Genomic DNA, 10,409 nt, shown 5'->3' with positions numbered 1-10,409 from the left:
TGGCCTTAGGACCCGAGGTCCCTTGGAATCTAGACTCCCACGTCAAATGCAATGGCCCTACGTAGTCTTTTAGTTGGAGTCCGTGCGGTCCTTGCTGTTCTACGCACAATCCATTAATGGTACGCCCATGCATATTGTGCATAGCTCGTTTGTGCTCGACATATGATGGTCTTTTGTGTGGTAGTGCGGCATCAACCGTAGCTCTTTTTGCTCAGGGTCCGCGACCCAGCTTCTATGTATCACATATATTCGTCCTTGTACGAGGATACGAACTAAGCCACTACCTCATACTATATTATTGCATAGCCACGCTCCGGTTATCGTGCACAATGTGCAGCACGCAACCCATCAATTCTATAATGAATACCAAGCTAATTGCAACGTAATAGACTCCTAGAAGTCGCAACGCCTCAACTTAAGACTAGAGATTAGTAGCTGTAGATAATACAAGTCGTACTCATGTACATTAGGAGGACGGTATGCTCTTACCTTTAAAGCAAAATGTATGCATCTGTGATACATGATAGCTTTTTAAAATGCATACTTCATTTGGGCTACATCTATGTTGCGTACAAAGTGCTTGCCACTTCTTAGAGCTTCCAATTGCCATGCAGGCATTAGTTGGGAAAATGCCCGTTTGAATAGTAGATGGGAAGACCAAATATGTCCACAACATAAAATATATATAAAGGCGTTAGTATTAGTTTAGTCGCCCTCCCACGAGAAAGAATTACTATAAGCTAAAAGGTTGCAACAAAAGTATTGAGGTGGTCATTGGAGGTTGTGAATGCAACGTATGTCGAAGGTTTAAGGTGGCGACTGCGTATCTTACCCGAGCCAACATATTCGTGTGTATCGTGTCCAAAAGCTCAAGACATGCATACTCTACATTATCACACGTGAAGAACTCTGTGGTGGATACTAGTTCATGATGCGGGAAAAAGTGATGGCGCGAGCTGCGAAGGCAAAAGGTCATGTGGCTACTCGTCGACGGCTCGTGTTCGAGAAGGACTTGCCATGCGAGGTAGATGCATTGGAGGAGCAGGTGCCAGAGGCATGCAAAGCGTTGCCAGCGAAGGTCGAAGCAACCCAAGTGCTGTCAGAGGGTACTTAGGGTCATTCTCCTCCCAAATCATAGATGAAGGAGCCCACCGATGAACCTTCCAAAACGTGAGTGACTTCAATTGTGTCGTGATTTTGGTGTGTTGTGAGTGCCATCGAATGTCGTCTGCGTGCAATGCTACAACACTCCAATGCTCCGAACAACGCTGGATTCACCAACTTTGCCTATGCCAACGCTACGATTCTCGTCCCCCCCACCGATCTGTGCTATGGATCAATGCTATGACTCCCCCCCCCCCACCTGAATTTGCACTGCGAACAATGCTATGGCTCCCCCTCGGGTTAATTTGTGCTATGGATCAATGCAACGGGCCCCCCGCCCCCCCCCCCCGAATCTACTGGGTCCCCACGCTTATGTAAGGCTCGAATATGTACCCCCACACAACCAATCGAATAACACATGTTTTCCATCCTGAGAAGCATCAAAAGACCAAGAAGTAGACCCAAAAAAGCAACAACCTCAGAAGCAAGAGCGACCACAGTTTTCAAGGTCAATGTCATAATAGGGGTGGGCGGTGCGGACATCGACATCGTTGTGCTCAACGATGTGGACAAATTCTTGCATGAGGCATGCCATGCTGGCCTTTGTTCTTCTGAGAGGGGGGGCACACCGTTTCACCTCCATTTACAGATGGTTTTCTGCATGACCGCATGCATCATCCAAGGTGTCAACAAACTCATCCAAAGGTACATAGGTTGGGACAATGGCCAATTGGGGGGGTGATTATATGCAAGAGCTTGAAGCAAAAGAACTCACACCTTCCATAGAATGCTTGGGTACTGCATGAAGGACTTCCGCAAACCTCACTTCCGAACCACTTACAGAAACATTGAACCAAAGGACATGAACATCAGCATGGACATGTATGCACAATACAGTGCAGAGGATGTTCGCAGTCATGTTTGCTTAACAAGCTCGAACATATTTGAATGGGCATTCATGTATTCGAAGTACAAGATGGTCTCCCGATTGGTCGCAATACTCGACAAGTGCGTCGTTCGCATGCTTTGCACCAGGAAGTCCTACCCCTCTGCCTCATGGGTGACCCTGTACCAAGGACGAGGCACGGACTACTCTCGTACATATTCCTTGTGACGCACCATGGTGACACCCACGACGGTCACACTTTCAAATGTGGGCAGTATTTTCTTTGCTTCTGACATCCCCACCACACGACCACAATTGGACTAGCACTTGCAAGGTACCTAGCGGGCCGCTCCTCATTACTTTGACATCAATCCAACCAGATCCCCCGTTGCTACGCGTATCGCCTCACCTATTGATGTTCCCAATCCTATCAGCTCCGGTGATGCTAGTCCGATGCTTGAGGTCGCAGTAGACACTCCAAGCTCTAGCGTCGATATCCCTTCTGAGTGCCCATGTAGCCCCGATCGTCGTATAGGAAAAAGACCGCTGTGCTGTAGACTCCCAATGAAAGCAACAGCGAGACACCACCCCAAATTCGCTATTTTATACCTTTGATGTCTTGTGCGATGAAGGGGATCCATATTGCATAGCGACACTAGTTTGCATTGTGCTACTTTCCATTTTTGTTTTCTATAATGTGCAAGCATCATCTCCCCCGCCCCCCCCCCCCCCCCAAAAAAAAAAAAATTCAGAAAAGCAAATTTTATTTTTTGGCATGTGAATTTTCTATGCGCAAAATAAAAAATACCGGTGTCTTAAGTCCTGCGATCAGATCACGTGTCAACCCGCTACTTTTTTTAGCATAATGTAATAAGCACTTAGGTAGAAGCAGATAGGTATATAGAAAACCAAAATTCGCACTTAGGTATTGGCTCAAGTAGATATCTTAGCAAATTAAAACAGGGCCTTGATGCGAGATGCAAAATTGGGCACTGGGAAGAGGTGATAACAAAATTAGGCTCAAGGCTCTTGGCCAGGTCCTCCAAGCCCTTGGCAAGCTGCGCCTCGTCCAAGCTCATCTGGAACAAGCCATCGCCTACCTGGGCCATGGTTTGCAGGATGTGCTTGAAAGGGTCATTACCCAACATGATGGTGTACACCACCAGCCTCACGTTCTGTTGCTTCATCCACCCCACCAAGTACACAAGATCCACACCGCCATTGTTGCCCCCGTCGCTCAAAAACACCACCACCAGGCTCTTGTTCGCCATCTTCGCACCTCGCATGGATTCCTACACCAGTTGAAGATCCCTGTGCCAAATGCTCGTCAGACTTGCAGACGTGGCCACCAAGGCTTGTTTTGCTTCTTCACATGGGTCCACAAATCGGATGTAATGCCAGTATGCCTCATGGGTCAACTCATCCAGGAACACATCCCTGCCCAGCCCAGAGCATTTCGAGCTGGTTGCCATGTGCCTAGCTCGATTGAACAACTTCTCTGTGCAACACCCTCCAGTTTCACCTAGACATGGCACCAAATGAGTATGTCCTCTTGTCCTGCTTGTGATTACCACTGTCAACTTCCTTTTGGGCATGATCGAAAATATGCACGCAGAGTCCAGCAAGGCTGAGATGTGCATGATGCACTGCAAGGCCATTCCTCACATCACAGAAATGCACTGCATTCTTGTTGGTATGAGGGCTACCAATGGAGGGATCATTATGCAATAGGCTTTACGTTGTTCGGATTGCGCTGACACATATTCATAGTCAAAATTCCCCCTTTTGCCATGGAAGCTGCGTGTCTGTTTGCACATGGCACACCCCTGACCCCTACATACAGCACTGCATAGGGCAGAATTTTTCATGGCAGGCATGCCTTTCATGGTCACCCCACTCCAAGGGAAACACACAATCATTGTTGCAAGAGGGTAGTGCACACTTCATGCCACATATGTGCTGTCAAGAATTGCAACGATGGTAACCTTCATGGTCGACCCTTAAGGAGCAAGTCTTATTGCAGTTGAACGCCTTTGCAGAAAGTACACAAGGTTTGCCGCAGATGTGCTTCCGACGCTTGCAATCGTGGGTTCCATCATGACCAGCGGGGTCATTGCATGCAAGTATCATCCAGCCATGATCAAGCTGGTCAAACATCTGCTCTTTATATTCCTCAACACAAAAGGTGCATTCTTCTATGCAATTGTGGCTTCCTAGGCAAGAGTGATCAGAGGTATGCCCTTTCTCTAGGATGCATTTCAAAAAGCAGCTCTGGAATTTGCAAGAACAAAGGACAAGCTTGTTTTGTAGGAATAGAAAAGGAAGAACTAGAAACTAGAAAACTAGAAGTAAAATAAGAACAAGATTGAAAGACAAAGAAGTACCTTGAGAAGAGTGTAGACAAGACACAAGCTAGATAGATTGCAATGATGTGACCCATGAATATATGGGCCAAAGTACAAGACATAAAGCAAGAGTGCTTATGGGATAATTGTAGAGGTGCCACATGGCACACACTCAAGACACAAAGACTAGACTAGACTAGACTAGACAAATGTAGACTAGGGAAATAGTACACTTAGTGTGCACTTATCTCCAACACCCTCCTTCAGTGGACACTAGGAGTAAGACAGAAAGACAAGACTAGAAGATAGACATAAAGACTGATAGACCGAGAGACAAGATAGAAGACGTGACAGACAAAGATCCTGAGACACCCCTCCTCAAGTGATATCCTCATATGGGTCCACAAGGGTAGGGACAAGATGGATCAAAACACAGTCAGATTGATAGACAAATAGACAGACAGACAAGACTAGATAGACAGAAGACTGACTGTAGACAAACAGAAAGACCAAGACACTAGAACCCCTTGACCTACATCATCGGTGGTCAAAGTGGTAGACAAGAAATATGAAGTAATCAGAAAGCCCACTTCTCATCATATGATGAAGGAACAGCAGGATCTGCTGATGGAGATGTTGCAGCAACATGGGTTGAGGTAGATGCAGGGGCTGATGTAGAGAATTTGGAGTAGCAGTCCCTCTCCCGGTGATTATCACGGCCACAAATGGTGCATGGATGAGCCTTGAAACAGTCCTTCTCCATATGATTAGTTTTGCCACAATGGGTGCAAGGCTTTCTTACCTTAGAACTGCCTTTCTTTGCTAAAAAAGCAGTGTCAGTTACCTGTCGTTGTTGAGTTCTTTCTTCCTCTTGGAGAGCATTGATGATACCTTCAAGAGAAGGATTATTGTGATACTTGAAGGTAGTGACAAGAGTAGCATAGGTGTCAGGTAAGCTTTTGAGAAGCACAGCAATAGCAATATCTTCGGAGATGGGAGACTTTACTGATGCAAGTTGAACCATAAGACTGCGAAAATAATTGACATGAGAGGCTATAGTAGCTCCTTCCTGCATATGTAGATCAAAGAATGAGATCATAAGTGCAATCTTAGAGTTTTTAGATCGGGGTCCAAAAAGGGTATCCAAAGTGATCCATGCTTGAGGAGCAGACTATATGTCAGAGATGTGATGAATGTAATCATCTCCAAGACCGAGCAAGATGATAGCATAGGCTTTGTCGTTCTTGGCAGTGACAACTTGCTCAATGTCGGGATTTTCGGGAGCAACACGGTGAACAACGTCCCAAAGACCTTCTTTCATAAGATGGCACTTGATTTTGATTTGCCAAGTATGAAAGTTGGACCCATTGAATTTGTCGATAGATATGAGAGAATGAGAGGAAGAAGCCATGTGGGAAGGTCTTACCTCTTGCTAAGATGCAAGGGCAGTGTCTATTCCCTTACAATATTGCAAAAATAAATGAAAGGAGAGATCCAAGAAGCCGGTTCTCTCACCACTTTGTCAAGGCCATAGCATGTGACAGCCCATCGAAGCAGGAGGAACCAGCAGTTTGCAGATATGAGGATAACAAAAAACTGCTCAGCAAACTGAAGAGACAATGCACAGTACCTTTAGAACAGCTTCAGCTCCTTCTTTGTTTCGAACAGAAAAGGTACGGGCAGCAGCTTCAGAAAGTCGTGGGCAGCAACATGGAGCGGCTCTTCAGCATGAACAGGGCGGCAGCTCACAGCGCAGCAATGGCGAGCTGAGCGCAGCAATGGCGCGCAGATCTGGCGTGCAGATCAAGGCGCAGCAGATTTGGCGGTGCAATGGTGTGCAGATTTGGTGCGCAGATCAAGGCGCAGCAGATCTGGCAGCACAATGGCGTGCAGATCTGGCGCGCAGATCTGGCAGAGAGATGGCGGGGCAGAAAGAGGCGGACAGATCTGCAGCAGCAACCTGAACAGGAATGGCAGCAGCTGGAGGTGACGGTCTGAATACCATGTAGTGGAGAAGATGGGCAGAAGATGGAGATGGCAGCGCAGAGAGTGGCAGGGCAGACAGAAGCAGCCCGTTTCGGAGATGATGGTGACCAGCTGAGCGGGGCAGAAATCTGAGAAAAGGCGGCTATGGCTACAGCAGACTGAGAGGAGAGAAGAGGGATCTACATGGCTCTGATACCATGCAGGAATAGAAAAGGAAGAACTAGAAACTAGAAAACTAGAAGTAAAATAAGAACAAGATTGAAAGACAAAGAAGTACCTTGAGAAGAGTGTAGACAAGACACAAGCTAGATAGATTGCAATGATGTGACCCATGAATATATGGGCCAAAGTACAAGACATAAAGCAAGAGTGCTTATGGGATAATTGTAGAGGTGCCACATGGCACACACTCAAGACACAAAGACTAGACTAGACTAGACTAGACAAATGTAGACTAGGGAAATAGTACACTTAGTGTGCACTTATCTCCAACATGTTTTTCATCTCAGATAGTCAGGCAAGTATTTCCAGCTGTAGCTTCTGGAGATCACTATCTTCTGGAAAATCTTAAGTATTGACTTGTAACCATGCAAGCACCCTATTTCTCCTCATCTCAACCACACCAGCTAGGAAGCTTACATACGATGATAACCAACTCTCATCAGTTCCTTTGTGTTGGACAACTCTGGCAAATGCCTCCTTCAAGGGGCTCAGTATAACTCCCACGGCCTCATTCGATTCTGCCACCAGCTGCAGACTGCATCCGTAATTGTCAGAGTCTGACCTGCTACATGTATGGGCTCATTTTTCAACTCCTCCTGACTATCAAAGTTCACAAGCGGCATTCTATCCAAGCAGTTGCCAAGCCTAAGAGCACTTCTAGATGCACTCTGATCAAGCTGAGCCTCATGGCTAATCGCTTTGAATCTACAGGAGCCCAATCTCTTGCGCTTATTTAGGCAACCACCAGCTTCAAGTCCAGCATAAAGCTGCGGCCAGTATTGTGTAGGAAATAGTTTTTCAATTGTTTCTCCAATGTCAGAAATGCTGCCATGAAACTCAGGGCGTTGGAAGGGGGGCATTGCTGCAATCTCTACCTCCCCCCCATACATAGTGGTAAGGAAGTTCTCCTTGGACTTGTTGCATATCTGATAGATCTTTTCACAGAACTCATCCTTGAGATCCTCCACGTCTGAAGCATCAACATCCTTGATGGACATATAGAACAAGCCCTTGAATAGCTTCACATCAGCCTTCACCAACCTCACACCATCCTGAAACTGTTTTGTCTCTTTATCTAGATGAAAATCCGGTGCACACACAATAGATAGACATGAAGACATGAGGAAAGGACATGCACTTCAAAATGGGGAAATCAATTGTTTGTGCACAGTAACTCCTTGTTACAGTGTGCACAGTAATCAGACCATGGAAGAAAGCAAGGGAACGGAGCAAGCTACCTTCTTGTTGAATATGGTCACATTGTTGATAGCAGCATTCAGGATGGAAAGGAGCATGTCCTCCTGCTCACGTCACTCAAAACTTCCCAGACCCTCAAAATATAGCAACGCATACATGCAATCGGGTTCACAGATGGCAGTCATCCACATCCCATCCGTGCACCTTTCTCCTGCTACATCCAGCAAAGAACCAGCCAAGTGATTCAGAAGGTAGGACTTTCTACTGCTTTGCTTGCACATGGAGGATATCACTTTAAAACGCCGTTTCCAATCAGCAAGAACTAGGTCTTTGCTGGGAACAAACTCCATCCACACAAGCTCTTTGGTTCCTGCAAACTGTGATAGCTGAATTTCAATGCCTGTCCAGTCCATATACTGAAAAGACTCATCAAGGCGAAAGGCCTTGAGTGAACTAAGGCCCCATTCATACATGGCCATGATGTTGGAAAGGTCACCTCCCCATCTGTAAGCCCCCAAATGAGGAGTGCGTGGGGGAGGGAGACCTAGGGCAGGATGTGCCCAAAGAGAGATTACCTGGATGTGTGGATCTGGGACAGATCTGGAGCATTCATGGTTGGTGGGGTATCCCAAGGATGAAAGGCTGCATGAGGAGCAGCTCATGTGCAGGAAGATGGCGGGGAGACAGTGTCTTGGATCAGGCCTCGCATGAGGCACTCAGTGGACTGCAGCAGGACCCTATGAAAGGCACGCTGACATCAGCATGTGTACGGAGCAGGGTACAAAGCTGTACGGATCTGTACGGGCTGCTGCAGGGCAGTGTACAGAAGAGGTACGGCCAGGACAAGGCGCCGGCAAAGGGCTGCAGCAAGGCGCAGTATAGTGGGGGTCTATGGGCAGGTCTATGGCTTGCAAGCAGGGCTGGCAGGTGGCAGGACAGCAGCAAAGGAGCTGGACCCTGCATGGAACAAAGGGCCAGCAAAGGGCCCTTATATAGGGCTGGTTGGGCTGAGCCAACCAGGTCGGTCGGGCCAGCCAACCTGGTTTGTCCAGTCGGCCCAGTCAGGGCAGACTGGTCGGTATTTTTTGCCAGGCCTTAGGGCCTATAAAAGGAGAGGCTTGTGGCCTCATTTCATATCCAGCAGAGCAGCTTTGGAGGAGCAGACAAGAGCAGCAGATAGGGCTTCCTTGGGCCTTTTCCCAGGAGGTGAAGGAGACCTAAAGAGTGCTGCAGACTTAGCTCCAGGGAGAGGCTGAACCTAGACTGTCTTCTAGGGCAGAAGGTTGCTGAGATCATCTTCTTCTGGAGCAGCCATTCACAAGCAGGTTGGAGCAATGGAACAGTTATCTTGGGGCCTACATTCAGGAGGACCAAGGGGACCTGTGTGCTGCAGACAAAGCTTGGCAGGGGCTGCCCACCTAGGCTGATTCACAGGCAGTAAGGTGGAGAAGAACACACTGGACGAAAAGTCTACAGACGCTCGGGGTGGAGCACGCAGACTCGAGTCTAGAGATAGCCAGCAGATAGGAGGACCTTGTGGTAAGATCAGAGGACCACATCATTGGTGGGACTCTGGATCTGTCTCTTTTGTATTGTGTCCATAGTTGTGGACGGAAATATATATTTTGGTGGTTTGTCTATCTAGCTGGTTCATTGTCTATTGATGACTCTGCACATCTATTGAATGCACATAAGTAAAGAAGTTTGGGATTCCACACCCACACCACACTGTGTGTGTCACGATCTGTGACGTATTCCTTTCTCTAGTTCTAGACTTATGGATGGTTTGATGAATGGACACTCGTGGAAGGGTATGTCCTTTCGACGGGACACTTCCTATGAGGCACAACCCTTGCCCTTTCGACGGGACACTTCCTATGAGGTACAACCCTTCACAAGAGACATTCTATTGAAGAGACATTCCTATTGTAATGTACCCTCTCATCAAGGGTCACACCCTTCACAAGGGGTACACACCTCTTCATGCACATACACTTTGGAGTACACACCTTTTCATGTGTGACTCTTCACTCTCTATATAAGAGAGGCCCAATTGTATGGATGACACACAACAGATACCCTACAGACATTCAAGCAATACAACTATTCCTTGTTCTCTGCTATTTCAGTCTCCTTTCTATTCCTTAGCACATTTCTAAATATAGTAAATCTAGGATTTCTTACAGTGGTATCAGAGCAAATTTCGCTCCTGCCTGTAGGAAATGCCCTCCACCTTCTAGCGCCGATCTGATACATCTTTTTCCGCTAGAAGGATATCCGTGCACATTGTGCATGAAAGAGATGGAGAGGATGAGCGTAAAAATTTTTAGCGCCAACCCTGCCTAAAGTCATCTATGGCCTCTCCATCTCCCCCACATCACGAGTTGATGTGAATGGACACGATAAAAATCGTGTCTTTTCAGGTGCTTGGGCTGTCCCAAAACCAAGGGACGCACCTTTTCCACCATCGGACACACCTTTTGATGAAGAGTCTTGACTCCTCACCCAAGGGACACACGCCATCGTGGCAAAAAGGACACACCTATTCATGTGGGGACACCCCTTTGAAAAACAGGGACACACCCCTTCATGAAAAGGTGCACCTATTCCAAGGGTCACACCCCTTCGAATAGGCACACCTTTTAGGCACCAAGCACTTATAAAAAGGG

At 47.2% G+C, this 10,409-nt stretch overlaps 1 pseudogene; it reads right to left on the bottom strand.

Annotated features, from left to right (window-relative positions):
• Window positions 1-3,651: 3,651 nt before the first annotated feature.
• Window positions 3,652-8,219, bottom strand: LOC147883543 (uncharacterized; annotated as a pseudogene).
• Window positions 8,220-10,409: the final 2,190 nt, after the last annotated feature.

Source organism: Dipteris shenzhenensis, chromosome 28 (genome assembly GCF_047967505.1).
Source record: "Dipteris shenzhenensis isolate YYH24624 ecotype China chromosome 28, Dip_SZ_1.0, whole genome shotgun sequence".
Classification (NCBI taxonomy): domain Eukaryota; kingdom Viridiplantae; phylum Streptophyta; class Polypodiopsida; order Gleicheniales; family Dipteridaceae; genus Dipteris; species Dipteris shenzhenensis.
Note: the sequence above shows the minus strand (reverse complement) of the source record. Positions and strands in the feature narration are given on the sequence as shown.